Source organism: Ambystoma mexicanum, chromosome 7p, assembly GCF_040938575.1.
Source record: "Ambystoma mexicanum isolate Mex_15411 chromosome 7p, UKY_AmexF1_1, whole genome shotgun sequence".
NCBI lineage: Eukaryota > Metazoa > Chordata > Amphibia > Caudata > Ambystomatidae > Ambystoma > Ambystoma mexicanum.
The window spans coordinates 502,086,393-502,103,317 of NC_090939.1; the positions used below are offsets into that span (position 1 = coordinate 502,086,393).

At 48.9% G+C, this 16,925-nt stretch overlaps 1 protein-coding gene across 1 annotated transcript in view; it reads left to right on the top strand.

Annotated features, from left to right (window-relative positions):
• The window catches only part of C7PHXorf38 (chromosome 7p CXorf38 homolog), an 807,084-nt gene that overhangs the window by 318,965 nt on the left and 471,194 nt on the right, over positions 1-16,925 (top strand). The window lies entirely within an intron of this gene.

The window sequence follows — 16,925 nt, forward strand, 5'->3', positions numbered from 1 at the left end:
TGATGTTCATTAATAGATAGCATTGAATAGTCTTTACAAATTACCGTAACGAAGGGACCAAATAGGGCACTTTTACAGGGAGAGCTCGAACAGTCTAAATGTAGAAAGAGGGGATTTGTTAACTTACACATAGCCACATTTACAGAAGTGGGCTGTGTGGTGAAATGAACTCAATGATGTAATATCTCAAACTGATGTGTGTTGGAAAACAGCTGATATAAAGGCAAAGTGGTGAATCATTTTCGAAGAAACAGACTCCATTCTATTCCGATGTTAAGGCCGGATTGGACTGTATTTAGATTATAAATCCACTCCACTTTTGTTCGAGCTGTCTTAATTTTCGGTCTCTGTCACCGCCATGTGGATGTGGTGGTACTTTTTGCAGTATAACCCACTGAATGTCTTTCACCGTATGTTTAGCTTTCACAAAATGGGCCACTAATGGTTTTTCGGGCACTGGGTTTTTTACGCATGAACGATGCTCGCATATTCTTTGTTTTATAGGTCTCTTTGTTTTGCCGATGTAGATAAGGCCGCAAGGGCAAGTGATGGTATAGATAGCCCAAGGGGTTTTACAATTTGTGAATTTTTTGAGATACCAAGTGAAGCCATTGAGGTTGACGCTTTTGAGGTTGTCTGTTAGTTCACATACTGAACAATTGCCGCCTTTAAAGTGCCCAGTTATTGGCGATGAATGCCACAATGTGGTTTGTGACAAAGTCTGAGTTGTCTTTGGGCTCTTGTATGTATGGACAAGTTTGTCACGTAAATTGGGCATACGTTTAAAGGCAAAACGTGGTTTCTGTACAAAGAAATCTTCAGTTTGAATAAGAGACCAGTTTTTTAGAATGCAACGGCGCAAGTCGTTGCTGATAGGCGAGAAAGTTGAGACGCAAGTGATTTTGTCTTCTTGTGTCTTTTCTTGTTTTTCCAGACATCGAGATCTGTCTGTGTTTCGTGCCCTTTTCATAGATCGTCTAATGATGTGTGAGGGGTATCCCCGTTCTTTTAGTCTAAGGGATAGATTGTGGCTATGACTATCAAAGTCTTCTTTAGTCGAGCAATTACGCCTTATTCGTAAAAATTGGCCGAAAGGGAGATTTTCCCGCAATGATTGTGGGTGAAAGCTTTTAAAGGAAAGCAAAGTGTTTTTATCAGTGAGCTTTTTGTAAAGCGTAGTGTTCAAGGTGCCCAACGTTGTTTTGTAAATTTCAAGATCCAAAAATGCTATTTTTTGATGATCATAATTCATGGTGAAATTTATGCATGGGTCTTGTTTGTTTAACCATTCTAAAAAAGTGGTCAGAGTTGTTACATCTCCATGCCAAAGTAAGAACACATCGTCTATGTAACAATGCCACGTGATGATTTCCATTGTAAAAGGATTGTTGTCATGATAGACCGATTTCTGTTCCAAATCATCCATGAATAAATTGGCCAAGTCAGGTGCAAATGTCTCATGACAGACTAAGCCAGTCAGAGAATGTTCCTTTTTCAAATTACATCAGCTGACACACAGAAACACATTTCTCTGTGTCGACAGAGCCAAGGAACAATAAAAATATAAACTGAGGATATATGCAATGTCAATATTACACCTATACTAACCTCACTCAACTGTTTTAAAAAATGATGACGGTTGTTGTTGTTGTTGTTGTTTTTTTCAACTAGAATAATGGTGTTTTTAACTAATTGTTTTTATGTTTTGTAAACAGAATGCATTACGTTTTTTTAACATGTTAGTTTTTTCTACGGATTAATTAAAATATGTTGATCTCTACTTTCTTCTTTGTCCTATTTGGATCAATTTGACCAATATGACTGTCAACACTTAGTGCAACCAGGTACATCCAGCATGTGTAGAGGCGGGTAGCTGTATTCAGTGGCATTTCTGTTATATACCCTTACATTTGGTCCTCAACCACACAGCCCCCTAAAAAAGAGGACTCTCCTAGCTCAATGCGCTTGTTTTACTCTTCCATAGTGCATCCATGTCAACGAAAATACTTCTGTCAGAATGATGATCCAATAATTCACAATGCACTTTCATAAAAGTTGTTAATAAGCTTATTTTTATCAGGATGATTCTGCAACAGTTCATGCTGCACTATCAGCGTTGTTGATTAGCCAAGATAATTTCACAACAATTAACCATGAGCTTCATCATTCTTGCCACTTCTTCAACACTTTTAGTAGACCACAGTACTTCAAAAAGTTCCACCTGGTCTACTCACCTGCTAGGCCTACACTACAAAAGTATTTTGCCCTTGTGTACTCTCGTGCCAGGACAATGTAAAAATATTACTACAAATGCTTCTGTGGTACAGTTCTGCTTTGTACAACTTATAAAGTTTTGACTTTCCATAACTTCAGTGTTTACTACTTCTAGGAAAACATGAGACACATTGGTGTTGTTTATTCCACACTTTTGATTGCCACGTGCAATGCAGGTTATGCTCTTCTCCTCCTGAACCTCTTCTGTCAGAAGGGTAGCCTTCCTGCCATTCTTGTTCTCCCACTCTGGTTTTAGCCAAGTGCTGAAACTGGGCTTCTTCCACTCCTGCTCTTATTTGGCTTAGGATATGCTTGTTCAGGTCAGTTCTTTCTATTCTTCAGCATGGGGTCTGACATGGATTCACATGCTCATGAATATTCCCCTTCGTCAGGCTGGGAATCCTTGGTAGAAGAAAAAAGTTTCACTTTCATTTAAAAACTGTATTTCTAAACCAATCACTGTCCTCTGGGTCATACTGCCCCCATCCAATGACAGTTCTCTCCCTAAACCCCTCCTCTGGCAGCCATCTTCAGATTTTTACTGCACATTTCAGTGTCAGCAGTCCTCAAGTTTGCTCTCCGAGCTATTTGTATGTTTTTTTCATGTTGTTGACTGAAATAGTTCAATTTTTGTTTCAAAGAAGCCTGTGTGCTCTCTGCTTCATCTGCCGACAGCGGGGACCCGTTGTTGGTGAAGTTCCGCGCCCCTCAAGGGCGAAGATTGCCGAAGATTCTAGAAGGCCCTTGGGCCTACTTCGCACCCTCCGGCCATGACGGAGGAGAAGGAGGGATGGTCCCTCTTCAGGCCCTGCACCAAATGTGGGCTACGGAATGTGTTTGTGGAGGACAAACACCTACAATGCCTCCACTGCCTGCACCCGAACCATAAGGAGGTGGAGTGGGAGATATGCCTCGGTTTCTCCAAGAAGACGATGAAGGACAGGCATAGTAGATTGGCAGCCTGGCTTTTTTTTTTTTTAAAACAATTTTATTATTTTCCAAATAAACAAACACACACCAACCAAACATGCAGTGCAAACAACAATACAATTTCACATTATTACCACTCAATATTAACCACTGCTCCCATTGTCCCGCCCTCCCCTACGATTCCTATTGTTCTTCCCATTCTGTATCCGCACCGCGTGGTGGGGTCTCCTTTCCGGTGGGTTCTGTCCACTCTTGTGTTGTTCCAAGCAGTTCCGCTATCAACAATTTCCATGCCATCAGGGTTCCCACTTCTTCCCCTCCCCCTATATTGCTTGCTTCCTGCCATATCATGGTCTCTGCCTCCGCCCATTTCTGCAATTCTTTCCACCACATCTCCACCCGTGGCCTGTGACAAGCCTTCCATCCAATTCTCCTTTTTGCGAGCACATATGCTAGATCCTTCAATTTGTTAACATGCTTAAGCTTCTGCGATCTGGGAAACCCTCCAAGTAAACAAGCCCAAACTGAGTCTATGACAATAATAACCCCCTTTGCCGCTAGTTTCCCCGCTACCTCACTCCAAAAGCGCTCAATCACCGGGCAGGACCAGAACATATGTACCATATCAGCCTTTTCCTCATCGCATTTGGGGCATGTCTGTCTGCTAGCGTTTCCAAACCTTGATATCCTCAGGGGTGTCATATATGCCCTATGCATGATGTACAGTTGTATTTGCTTTAATCTAGCGTTTCTCGACACCTTTTTGTGGTATCCCAGAGCACGTTCCCACATCTTATCCTCCATCTGGGCTCCCACCTCCGTTTCCCAATCTGATCTTAATTGCTGGTCACCAGCATTTCATACAATCTGGAAATCTCGTGCCCTCCTTCCGTTATATCATATATCGTGTCTATGGTATCATCAGGTTCTCCTATCAGTACTGTCTGGGGCCAAGTATTTCTAATTGTCACACCGCTTCCTACTCAGCCGAAGACACGCCTCTCCGCTTCTACCGCTATCAGCGCTTCCCGGCACACACGCTCAGATTCCTGCACAGCATTTCCCACTCACGTTCCACACGGCAGGGCACGGCGTGGCATGTTTGGCGGTACAGGCATTTATCGCCCTTCACTGCGGTGGCAAACCAAGTGGAGACTCTTGCAATCCAGGAACTCGTATCTTCCACGGAGATCAATGCTGCCCGGCGCGTCACGGACTATGTGACCCTGGTTTCCTAGCAACGCGGCAACGCTTTCGGTTTGCTTCCACGTGACGTTGTCACGTGTGTCCTTTCCAGGGATAAAAAGAGTTCGGAAACCGAGGGCGTTGCTTCACAGCTGTTTCAATCAGGATCACGTGACGCACTCTCTTCGTTCTACAGACCTGTTTTCATTGTCGACCTACGCCTGCTCCACGGATTGTCTCTGCTTAGCCCTTCTCTGACTCTGGAACTTTGGAACTTTGGATTGCCTATTATCGACCTACGCCTGCTCCACGGATCATCTTTGCTTAGCCCTTCTCTGACTCTGGAACTTTGGAACATTGGATTGCCTGTTGCCGACCTACGCTTAGTACACGGATTGTTTTTGCTTCACCCTTCACTGACGCTGGAACATTTGATCATCAAGTTTCTGACCTCGGATTTCCACGTGTTTCCAGTTGGACCTCAGTCCTACAATAGGTGGTTGCCTGCTATACCATACAGCCTTGTCCCGCCACAGTCTGGAGGTTCACACCTCTTTCAAGTCCTCCCAGGTATTTTAGTATCTGCTATTTTTACATACAAGTAATTGTGTATTGCTTTCATACTTACATAACCATTGTACCTTGCCTTACAGCGCTCAAGGGATTCTTCCGGCTGTCCCGCGTCCTGGTTTGGGGACTTCCACCTGTGGCCTTAATAATCACGCTGACAGTATTTTTGGTGTTGTCAGGGTGTTTCTTGGGGACAGAGGGGTAGTTCATACTCTACACGACCAACGAACTTCGTAACACTAATTTCCTGCACCATTTTATAATATGTAATATATTGACCCACATGGAACCCCACTTCCTCTTTTAGCTCTTCAAAATTCATAATGGCCCCTTCACGCCAGACATCTCCCAGAGTCACCAACCCCACCGATTCCCAGTGGCGCCTAATTGTCCTTCGTAGCTGCTCATCTTCCTTAGTCATCGCCACTAGCGGTATCTGCGGGGAGCATGGGGCCTGGTTTTCCATCATCTGGCACGCTCGGCGCCAGATCCGCCACCCAAGCATCAACAATATAGGACGCGCTTTCATTTCTGTTTTAGGCAGCCAGATCATTTCTTTTAAATAGTATTGGGCACAGTCTGTTTTAAATAGTCTAGACTCAGGTGTCACTTCGTCCGAAAGCCATTTGGCGACATATTGCAACTGGCTAGCTACATAATAGACCTCATAGTTAGGTAGTTTTATTCCCCCTCGTTCATAAAAGTTCTGCAACTTCCATAGCGCCACCCTTCTTCTGGTACCCTGCCACAAGAAGTCTCTGCATAGGCCATTTAATCGAATAAAGAACTTCTTGGGTATTAGATACGGAATATTTCCAAAATAATGTAGGAGCCTGGGCAAAACTACCATTTTGAGCATTGTGCTACGTCCCATCATAGCTAAAGGAAGCTTTACCCAAAATGTCATGCTTTTTTCAATTTTTCTTATGGCTACCTCAGTGTTATGCCTATGCTCCGCCTCTGCTGTATGGTAAACATCTATCCCAAGGTACCTTAAAGTGTCAACAGCCCACGGAGCCTGCAGCTCCGGCAATCGCTCAATAGTGAGCCCCTTATAGCTGCCCAATGGAAAAATAATAGATTTCTGTGGGTTCACTGCTATGCCAGACAGCCTTGCATACCTATCCATGACCTCCAAGACATACTGAAGATTCTCTTCTGGGTATCTCAGGTACAGCAGCAGATCATCCGCATACAGGGAGATCAAATGTTGCTCCCCACCAACTTCAATACCTATCATATTGTACTGTTGTCTAAGGTATATCGCCAAAGGCTCTAAAGCTAGTATGTACAGCATAGGGGACCATGGGCACCCTTGTCTGGTGCCCCTGCCTAGTTGCCATCTTTCAGAAATCACCGCTCCTGTTTTGACCCTGGCCAACGGCTCGCTATATAACATCTTTGCCCACCTTGTATATCCAGGCCCCATACCATAACCCGCCAAGGCTGCCAGCAACCATGGCCATTTGACAGAATCAAAGGCCTTCACCGCGTCTAGGGACACTATCACCATTTCACCATCATTCCTGCACCCCCATTCAACAACCCGATGGAGTCGCCTATGGTTATGAGTTATGTTCCTGTTTGGGACATAACCTGTCTGGTCTGGGTGTATTAGTTTGCCAATGACCCTTTGCAATCTGCTCGCCAGGACAGCTGTCAGTATCTTGCTGTCCTGATTCAGCATTGAGAGTGGCCTATAAGAACCACAGCTGTGTCCAGGCTTATTAGGTTTGGGAAGTGGTATTATTATCGCTTCTCTAAGTGACTCTGGCAGCCGTCCTATCTCAAATGCTTCATTTAACATGTCCAACATCGGGGGGAGCACTTCAGCCCTATACACCTTATAAAACTCACTTGGGAACCCATCTGCCCCCGGGGTCTTGCTAGTAGGCAGCTGCCTCACTACTTCCTCCAGTTCCTCCATGGTAATTGGTGCATCTAATTCCTCTCTCTCTTCAGTGCTTATTGTTGGTAGACCTATGTTGTCAAGTGTCTCTCTTATTTCTCCACAACTGCTTCCCTCCACATCCCCGTATAGGTCCCTGTAATAATTTACAAACTCTAGATTAACTTCCTCCTGAGTGTCAGCTACACTGCCATCCTCTCTCGTTATTGTCCTGATAGTGGGCCTGGGGACCTCGCTCTTGTACAACCATGCCAAGAGCCTTCCTGTTTTATCACCTCCCGCATGCTGTCTTTCAACATATTTCTTATAGTTAAGGTTAGATAGTCTGTCCCACAGCTCCGCACATGTATGTTGCCATTTAAGTATCAACTCCACGTCCATCCCTGTATCAGCTTTTCCCTTCAGGGCCTCTTCCAGTTCCCTTTCTGCATTATTTAGATCAGCCTGGATTCCCCCTTGCAGGCCTTTAGATTTCGCTATGGCTATGCCACGCAACACCACCTTAAGCGCTTCCCATAGCGTGCTCGCTGAGTCCACGCTGCCCGTATTCACCTCAAAGTAATTTATAATTTCCTCCCTTATATCTTCTCTAAAAAGGGGGTCTTTGAGTGCCTCCGCCCGGAGGCGCCACGTGGGTATCCTCACCCTTGGAGGGCGGTATTGCCAGCCAGCTACCAGGGGTGAGTGGTCCGACAGGACCCGCGCCTTATATTCTGCTTGCACTACCTCCACCACGGTTTCAGACGTGACAAAGACGTAGTCTAGCCTCGTATGCAACTGCTGTGGGGCTGAATAGTGTGAGTACTGCCTTTCATGGGGATGTTTTACTCTACATACGTCCACCAGGCCAAAGTCGTCTAGGAGTGCCTGTAACGCTTTTGCTGCTGGAGCCGGTCTGTCAAATCTGTGGTCTGATCTATCTATCATAGGGCTTAATACACAGTTGAAATCGCCTCCCCAGATCTCTGTGCTTCCCATACACTTGCTAAGATTAGTACTCGGGGCTCTAAAATATGTCGCCGTGTTCTGATTGGGGTATAAGTATTCACAATGCATACCTCCTTGTTTTCTACTAGTCCCCTCAACATAACCATCCTCCCGTCTGCTTCCGCAGTGTCTTGCAACTTATAAAATGGGACCTGCGGTGCCACCCATATAAGCACACCTCTGGCATATGCAGAGTATGTCGAGCCCACTACGACCCCTTTCCATTTCTTCACAACTGTTTCCAGCTTTTCCCGCGTCAAGTGAGTCTCCTGTAGCAGCGCAATATCTATCCTTTGTCTACGCAAGTATAACATCCCTTTATTCCCTTTTAAATAACTGTTGAGGCCTCTGACATTCCATGTGAGTACTTTAAGGTCCCCCATGGCACGTTTGAATTCCTGTTCTCCTCCCGCCAGTGCAGACCAGGTTCTCTTTCAATTTCTGACTATATAGGCTCATTTCCCAACACCAACTACCCATAACTACAAACACCCCACACAGCCCTCCCTCCCTCCCTTCCCCAACTTCCCAAACTCCCTTCTATCATCCCCACCCTCCCCCAACATCACCCCACTCAACTCTTGCCCAGCTCCATCCCTGGATCTCAGGCTCCCCAGCATCTAGCTCTTTCTGGCTCGCGCCTATACTCGAAGCACCGCAGGGTGAGGTCGTCCTAATGACTAACCTACTACAACTACAATTATTGCTCGGGGGGGGGGGGGGGGGGATAGGGTGCTTGTGTCCTGGCGCTCCTGTATGCAACAGTTTAATTACACATTGCTACACAATTTGCGCATATATGCGAACTACTATATTCCAGTCTCTTAAATGAACAATGTCAAGGGTATCCCAGCAGAGTATAAGCTTGCTCAGTCGCCTCCCTTAATTTAACACTAACAATGTCTCCGCTGGGATACTTGCTCTACATCCCCACAGTATATTTGCAATGTCCCCATCACTTATCGTGTTCCGCTCGTGCTGGTTCCGCATCTTGTTCCGGGCAGCCTTGTAAGTCCAGCCATGTCGTTGCTTCTTCTGGGGTGTCAAAAGTGCATCCTGCCCTTGTGCTGCACTTTTAATTTTGCAGGGTACAGAAGCATATATTTTATTCTGGCTATGCGTAATCTCCTCTTAACTGCAACATAGTTGTACCGCTGCCTCTGGACTAGCATTGTATAGTCAGGGTACGCTGTAATATTGCATGAAGCCCTTTCAATCGTTCCTCCTTTGCGGAAGTACTCTAATATCTTCTTGCGATCTTTATAATTCAATATTTTCGCAATTATCGCCCTGGGAGGTGCCCCAGGTTTCGGTCTCCTCATAAGGGCTCTGTGCGCACGCTCCACTGCGAATCCTTGCGAATGTTTTTCAGCCCCTATCTCTTGCAACAGTAGGTTTTCTACATAATCTGTAGGGTCTTGGCCTTACTTCCCCTCCGGAAGGCCAACCACGCGGATGTCATTTCTCCTTGCTCTCCCTTCCGCCTCCTCTGCCCGATTCTCCAGGTTAGCTACCTGTTGCTTCAGTGCGTGAACCTCCTTTGCATTGCTGCTACTAGTGTCCGTGTTGATTTTCACTTCACTCTCCAAGCTGCTCGTTCTCTCTGCCAACGCCCTAACATCCTGTCTCAGCAGGGCGACATCGATGCCCACTGTATCTATCTTGGCCTCCAGGGAAATGCGCAAGTCTGGCATCGTTCGCCCCCATGAATCTTTTAGTTCCGTGATAGCCGCCAATATCTGGTGATTTTCAGTCATCGTGGTGCTCTCCGTCGCGCCCTTGGGTGCTATGGTCGCAGGAGACAACTGCGTCTTGGCAAATGCTTCCATGGTAGATTGTCTATTCTTACCCTTGGTCGTGACCCTTCTTCCCATCATCTTGGAGCCTCAGCTATGTGTCTGAGGCTTCTTGGTATCTGACGTGTTGACTCCGCACTTCTGTTTCAATGCAAACCCAGTACTGCGCCACAGGTCTGAAAAAGCTGTCCAAGAGGGCTTCCGTGTGGGCCTGTATTGCCGGGCTATTTCTGGAGTGGGTTGTGCTCTCCCACGTATTGGCTCATTTCATTGGTCGCAGAGATCATTTTCCTTTTACTGCAGGCGCAGACTTTTGGGCTCTCTGCACAGTGTGTTGGGTATGTCTTCAGCAATCTTCTCCACATACTGTCATATACCGTACTTTTCTGCAGTGCCCGTTGCTTCTGGGCTCTGTCTTCTCTGGGGTGACCTGCTGATCATTCAGCTTTCCAGCGACCCCACAGCTTCCAGGATTGTACACCCCGTAGCCCCTATGTGTATACAGCCATCTCCATTAATATCAGCCCAGCGACATGTGGAGTGTCAATCAATGGCTGTTATTATGGGGCGCTCAGTTCCATCACCCGGCTGCTCAAACTGCCGGTGGGAGGCTTCCCTTTTCATCAGCTGCCCCTTCTGCCAAGATGTCGTGTGTTAACATCCAGCTCAGTTCGCTCCCATTATTGTTCGTTCAGCATGCTCTTGTTACATTGTATCCCATTCGTGTGAGTAGCTCTCATTTCCGTTCGGGGAAGCATCTGAGTGGCTTCCCGAACATCAGGGATTCTCGATCGCAACAAAGTATCCCTTACAATCTATTAGAGATAACGCGCGCCGTTGCTCTGCATGAGCGGATGTTGCTGCGAACTCACTGTTTGTCCCTCCCATTGTCGTACCGCTCTATACCCTTCGCTCGAGCCCATAAAGTTTCTGCACGACTCGAGCCAGCGGCGCAGATGTCAGGGTGTTCGGTCCGATCCGACTACTTCACCGTTGTTCACCGGGAGTCCACTATGCAAATACTCCCCACGCCCCGCAGCTTAACATAAGCTTGTGCTACGGGGGCCAAATGTTCCTCTGTGCGCTTCGTTCAGAGAGCACTCTGCAGTCACCATTGGCAGTGCAAGGATTCCGTTTGTCCGAGGTCTCTTTGTCTTTGTTGTTCCGCCATTTTGGGAAGCTTCTATTTATCTAGGGCAAACACAAAGAAGCTCCCATCTCCGCCGCCTTTTGCTCGATGCACTCGCCCGTTGCTGCCGTAATAGAAGACACGTTCCGACGCCTCTGCTTCTAGTTTCAGTCACTTTTAAGACCATTTAAGTGCTTTTAGCACGGATCATCGTTGGATTCGCAGGAGCAGCACATCAGAGCACGTCCTACTCCATGGCAAACTGGCCACGACCCATTGGCAGCCTGGCTTAATGCCAAGGCTTCTGACCTGTGCTCCGAGCAGGGTCATGCCTCAGCCAGGACCGACCGGGCCGTGGAGCGGTCTTCTAAGTCCTTTGAGTGTGCTTCATCGGGGGGGGGCCTAAGATAAGGCCAATGCCGCAAGTCCGAGTCCATCGGGTTTGCCGCGGAACCGGGTACCAAGGTGGATAGGGCACAATGGAAATCACCTTCTGCCACCATTGCCAGCTGGCAATCGAGCTCCTCTTCGAAGAGGAAGTTATCTACCCCAGCTAAACTACTTGAGAAATCCGAGAAGCCGTGGACGGAGGAGAGGAAGGCCAAACAGCCCAAGCAGGCCTAACCGGTACAGGCTAAGACTTCGTAGACGACTGCTACTGCCACGAAAGCTAATGGCGCTGATCCTGTGAGGGTAGCCCCCATGGCTCAGCAGGTTTCCCTAACCCCTATGCGCGACACCGCCACAGTGACTTTGGCAAAGCCTGCAGGCATGCCAGAAGGGGTGAAAGCGGCCCAGGCCCCCGTTCAAGACCCTCAGGGGAGGAAAAGGGCAGGGGGGCAAAAGAGCCCTCCCAGGCTGTTGCCCAAGCCATGGAGATCTCATCCACGGACATCGAATACCAGGAGTCCTTACACATGGTCCACAAGGACGTTCAAGAGGAGGACGAGGGCGACGATGGCTCAGCGACTAGTTTTCCTGTTCTGCCATCTCAACGAGGGACATTTCCTTGGATAGTCTGTCGACTCTAGACACTTTGGTGTCAGAGTTCCAGATGAGGATGCCTCCGGCTCCGGTACGTGTGGTGCGCCAGGACCCTGATCAGCAGCCAGCGAAGATGAGCAAGCGTCATCCAATGCCCCCATTTCAACCTCTGCCACCACGTTGAGTCCCTTATCCCCCAGCAGACCCTGACACAGGTACAGGGACGGATACGGCCATGACAGATGACAAGGATATCGTCACAGTGGATGGTGAATCTCCACATTTGGATGCTCCACAAAGGGTGTCCCCACCAGATGAGGTGGAATGGTTCCACTCCATGATCTCCAGAGCCTCTGAGCTATTCCAGCTGGTGCCTGACGAAACCACAAAGGAGGGCTTCTTGTACCAGATCCGTGAGGCCAAGAGGAAGACTATCATGGCTGTGCCCCTTTTGGACGATGTTTAGGATGAGGGCCTGGACCTCATGAAGAACCCTGCACAGCTCCAGCCAAATGGTATAGGCTGGACAAGAAATATAGGGTGCCGTACTCCTCACCCAAGTGCCTGAGGTCGCAGCCATTACCAGATTGGGTGGTTTTAGCGTCTGCAAGGAAACAGTCGGCCAACATGTCCTCGTCGGTTTCGGTCCCTCCGGACAGCGAAGGGAAAAGAATGGACACCATGGGAAAGAAGGTTATTTACACTGCAGCGACCACTATCAAGGCGGTCAATGCACTGGTGATCCTGGCTAGGTACAACAGGGAGTTGTGGTACAACCTGGGGCCGATTCTGGAGTTCTAGATTGCTCTCTTCCAGGAAGGGGAAGTGGCGTCTAATAACGGCATCACTGTGGCATTGGACGTCGCCGGGACAGGGTTCCGACAAATGGGGAACGATGTCTGCCTTCATCACGAAGGTTGGATGAAAGCCACAAATTTCAGTAAGGAGGTCCAGGCGTGCTGGACATGCCCTTCGATGGAGAGAATCTGTTTAGGAAGGTCATTGACAAGTCCCTCGAGGCCATCAAAGCGGATATGGAGATGGCCTGTTCCATGGGAACTCTCCAGCAGCATCGCTCTTACTTTCGCTCCTCCTGGGGAAAGTCGAGCAAGTCTTCCAAAGGTTTTTCAAAATCGTACCGACAGCCTTCCAGATGAACAACCCAAGAAGCCTACAGAGGCCGTTCCCAGGCCTATGGTAGCGGAGGACAGCATCATGGTCACCCGTAGGGCAGGACGCCGCTCTGATGCAAGCCTGAACTGGCCAGGACGTCAGGCTCCCACTCTTTTGCACCCTGTTGGGAGGCTGGCTAACCAGGTTCATCAGCGAGTGGAGAAAGATCACCACCGACAGATGGGTGCTGGATACTCTCACCCAAGGACACACCCTGGAGTTTCAACGCAGGTGTCTGCGGATCCCTCCAGTTCCTTGTATAGAGTAGCACATCTCTTGAGCCGTCCTGAAAGAGGTACGGGCCATGCTGCGAAAATGAATGAAAAGTTCAGGTTGGTCACGTTGCAACACGTGCTCCGCTAACTGGAAAGAGAAAGGGGAGACTTCTTGACGTTGTTGAACCTGGATGACGCCTAATTCCACGTCCCCTTCACAAGAAACATCGAAAGTTTCTACTTTTTGTGGTGCAGGGACAGCACTATCAGTTCAAGGCCCTACATTTCGGCTTGAAGTCAACCCCCAGAGTGTTCACGAAATGCCTGGCACCAGTGGCGGCCTATCTACGTCTACAGGGCATACGCGTATACCTGTACCTGGACATCTGGCTCATTCGTGCCCGCTCACAGGAGCTGGCCGACAGACACACAGAGACGACCGTCCAGCTACTGACGGATCTGGGGTTCTCCATCAACTTTCCAAGTCCTGCTTGACACCATCACAGAACGTGCTGTTCCTAGGTGCCAGACTCAATATGGTGTCTTGCCTGGCATCACCCGCAGGGGTGAGGGTAGCAGCCATTCAAGGAAAGGTGCAATGACTGTCGTCAACAAAGACAGCTACGGTGCAGGCCATCAAGTTATTGCTGGGCATGATGTCGTCCTGCATCTAGCTCATCCGGGTTTGCCGGTTGCATATGTGATCCCTTCAGGAATTCCTGGATGTCTGCTGGATACAGGTGTCTGGAAGCTTCACGGACAAGATCTCTCTCAGCAACAAGTTCTATCGGGCACTAGGATGGTGGGGCGCAACATCGCGCAAGGCACAGGATTTCAGAACCCCCCCCCCCCATACCAGGAGACGATCACCACAGATGCCTCCCTGGAAGGATGGGGAGCGCACACCAGATGTCTGCACGCCAGAGGCCTGTGGCTGCCGGAGGAGAAGGAACTTCATCTCAACATCCTGGGGCTGCCGGAGGAGAAGGATCTTCATCTCAACATCCTGGAGCTAGGGGCAGTGTTCAGGGCTCTCAAGTCGTTCCTACCGTCTCTGAAAGGCAAGGTGGTGAGGATCTTCACGGACAACACCACCACCATGTTCTAATCAGGAAGCAGTGGGCACTCGATGTCATGATGCATGCCCCCAGTTTTAGGGGCCAGACCAGACTTTCCCAGTTGCAGGCTCCCATTGGCACTTTTAAGGCCACAACACGTTTTCAGAGGGCTTCCTGGAGCCAGTCCTGGCCCTTTGGCGCCAGGCTCATATTATTTGACCATGTGGAATGGGATTCAGTGAAAATGGAGGTACACATAGCCCAGTCCTGGGGAACTGAGCTATGCAGTCCAGGGAGTGGCAGGGCTTGGGACTACTTTACCTGGGACTACTTGGCCTGGGCTATATAAACCACATCCATGGAACAGAACACACTTTGTGTTATTCTGCACTTCTGCAGCGTAACTCTCACCGTGCCTGCTCAGCTCCTGCTTACCTGGACTTCAGCCACGCCCTGATAGCCTCATCGGGAACCATGGACCATCAACACCTGTCGGGGAAAAAGGAAGAAGGACAAGAAGAAAAGCAGCGGTTAAGTTCTTACCTGAGAGAAGCAGTCTTCCAACTCCATCTGAACGGCCTTCTCTTCCGCCGCTCCTGAGAATCACCGCACCTACAGAAACAACACAAGAAGGGAAGAACGAATACTTACCCGGAGGCATCAGTCATCTCCGGATTCCATCAAGGCGGTCCACGCGGTCGCAGCTCCGGAGCATCACCGCACCTGCAGAGAAAGGGAAAAGAGACACCAGGTCAGCCGCGCAATAGAAATAACTATTTTAAAATACATCTCGACGCCGCGCTCTCGCGCTAACATTCACCTGCACAAATACTGCTCAGCGTCGCAGTGAGGAGTCTTTTCCTACATCTGGCATCTCCAAAACCGCTTCTGCAAAAGAATAAGGACAATAGTGAAACATTGGCAACAAAAGAACACATTAAGCAAAAACAGTTACCAAGAACCAATTGGTACTAAGACTTACTTACGGGATCACAGCTGGTTTGGATTCCTCTCCAGGCCACAGGATCAGTGACAGAACTAGATCCAGTGAAAGTGCCTAAGAACATTAAAGCACCCCTGCATTCAGACGCAGGACGGAGATCCCATCGTTAAAACACCCATGGTGAGACATAAGCACAGAGGGGAGCGGTTGGAGGTCTGAGGGAGGTGGGATTCTTGCCCACCCACACAGCAAGTTAACGTCTCCGTTCATCATTCTAGGGAAACGCACAAGCGAGAGAGAGATTGTGAGACAGGAAGAGATGTGCGCAGACGTTCATCGCTCCGCTTCGTGCAACACCCCCGTGGAGACCAGGTGAGCGTAACACTCGATCCCTGGCGCTCTCCAAATAAGCGCAGGACTTGTGGCGCTGGGTCGTCAGACAGGAGATGTTCCTCGTCTCTCTCCCTGTGACGGGAGTCAATAACACCAGTGCAGACTCCCTCAGCAGGGAACTGCGCTCCTGCCACGAGTGGGAGCTTTGTCAGGATCAGGTGGACAGCTTAATCGTGAAATGGCACAGGACCCAGATAGATCTGTTTGCAACGGCGGCAAAATCCAAGTGCCAGAGGTTTTCCATTAGATTCCACAAGCTGTTTCTGTACGCGTTTCCTCCATTCCCTTTCCTGCTACAAGTCATCAACACACTCAGTGTCTATGCAAGATGATACTCATTGCCCCGGCATGGCCGAGGTAGATTTGGTATCCGGACCTTCTCAGCCTGTCAGTGTCGCCTCTGGTCAAGCTGCCAGTGGTTCCGGATCTTCTAACCAGGGAAGGATTTGCAATCCTTCATCAACGCCTTGATCAAGGTACATCTCCATCTACACCAGGTCTCCAGTAAGATCATCAATTTGGTCCCACCAACTCGTCAAGGAATTACTCAAAGGACTTTTTCGATCGCTCCCGACGGTGAAGGCTCCTGCCCCAGCGTGGGAACACAACGTGGTTCTGACGAGGCTAATGGGGGGGCCCCCCTTTGAGCCTATGCATCAGGCCCCTCTAGTTCCTCTTGTGGAAAACGGCTTTCCTTGTGGCCATCACCTCTGCCAGAGGGGTAGATGAGATCCAGGCCCTATCCTGCAAGCAACCTTACATAACTTTCCACGAATCGAGGGTGGTGCTGCATCCGCACCCCTCTTTCATGTCGAAGGTTCTGTCGGAATTCCACCTCAACAAGCCTTTGGTGTTACCTGTTTTTTTCCCAAAACATTTGTCGCCGGGGGAAAGGGCTTTGCACTCACTGGACGTTGCTCATGCCCTGAAGTTGTACGTGACACGCACAAAGAGTTTTCGGAAGACCTCAACTGTATGTGAAATTTGGTCCTGTGAACCATGGAAAGGCCTTGTTCAAGGCTTCCATTTCAAGGTGGCTCTGCGGCTGCATCATGCACTGACATCGGTTGGCGAACCGACCACTGCCCAGCCGTTTGAGAGCCCACTCCACCTTATTGATCGCTGCAATGACAGCGTTCCTGTCTGGTGTGCCTCTGCTGGACATCTGCAGGGCTGCTACATGGAGGTCCACGCACACCTTCACGAAGTTCTACTGTGTCCACAGGGATTCCAGGGAGGAGTCCAGAGTCGGCCAAGCAGTGCTACGCAACCTGTTCACTTGAAGGTGAGCCTGTTCCAGAGGTAAGAATGAATTGCTTCTGATGAGCCTTGCCACCTCTCTTGGTTTTGTAATGTTGTACTGCTATGTATTATTTATT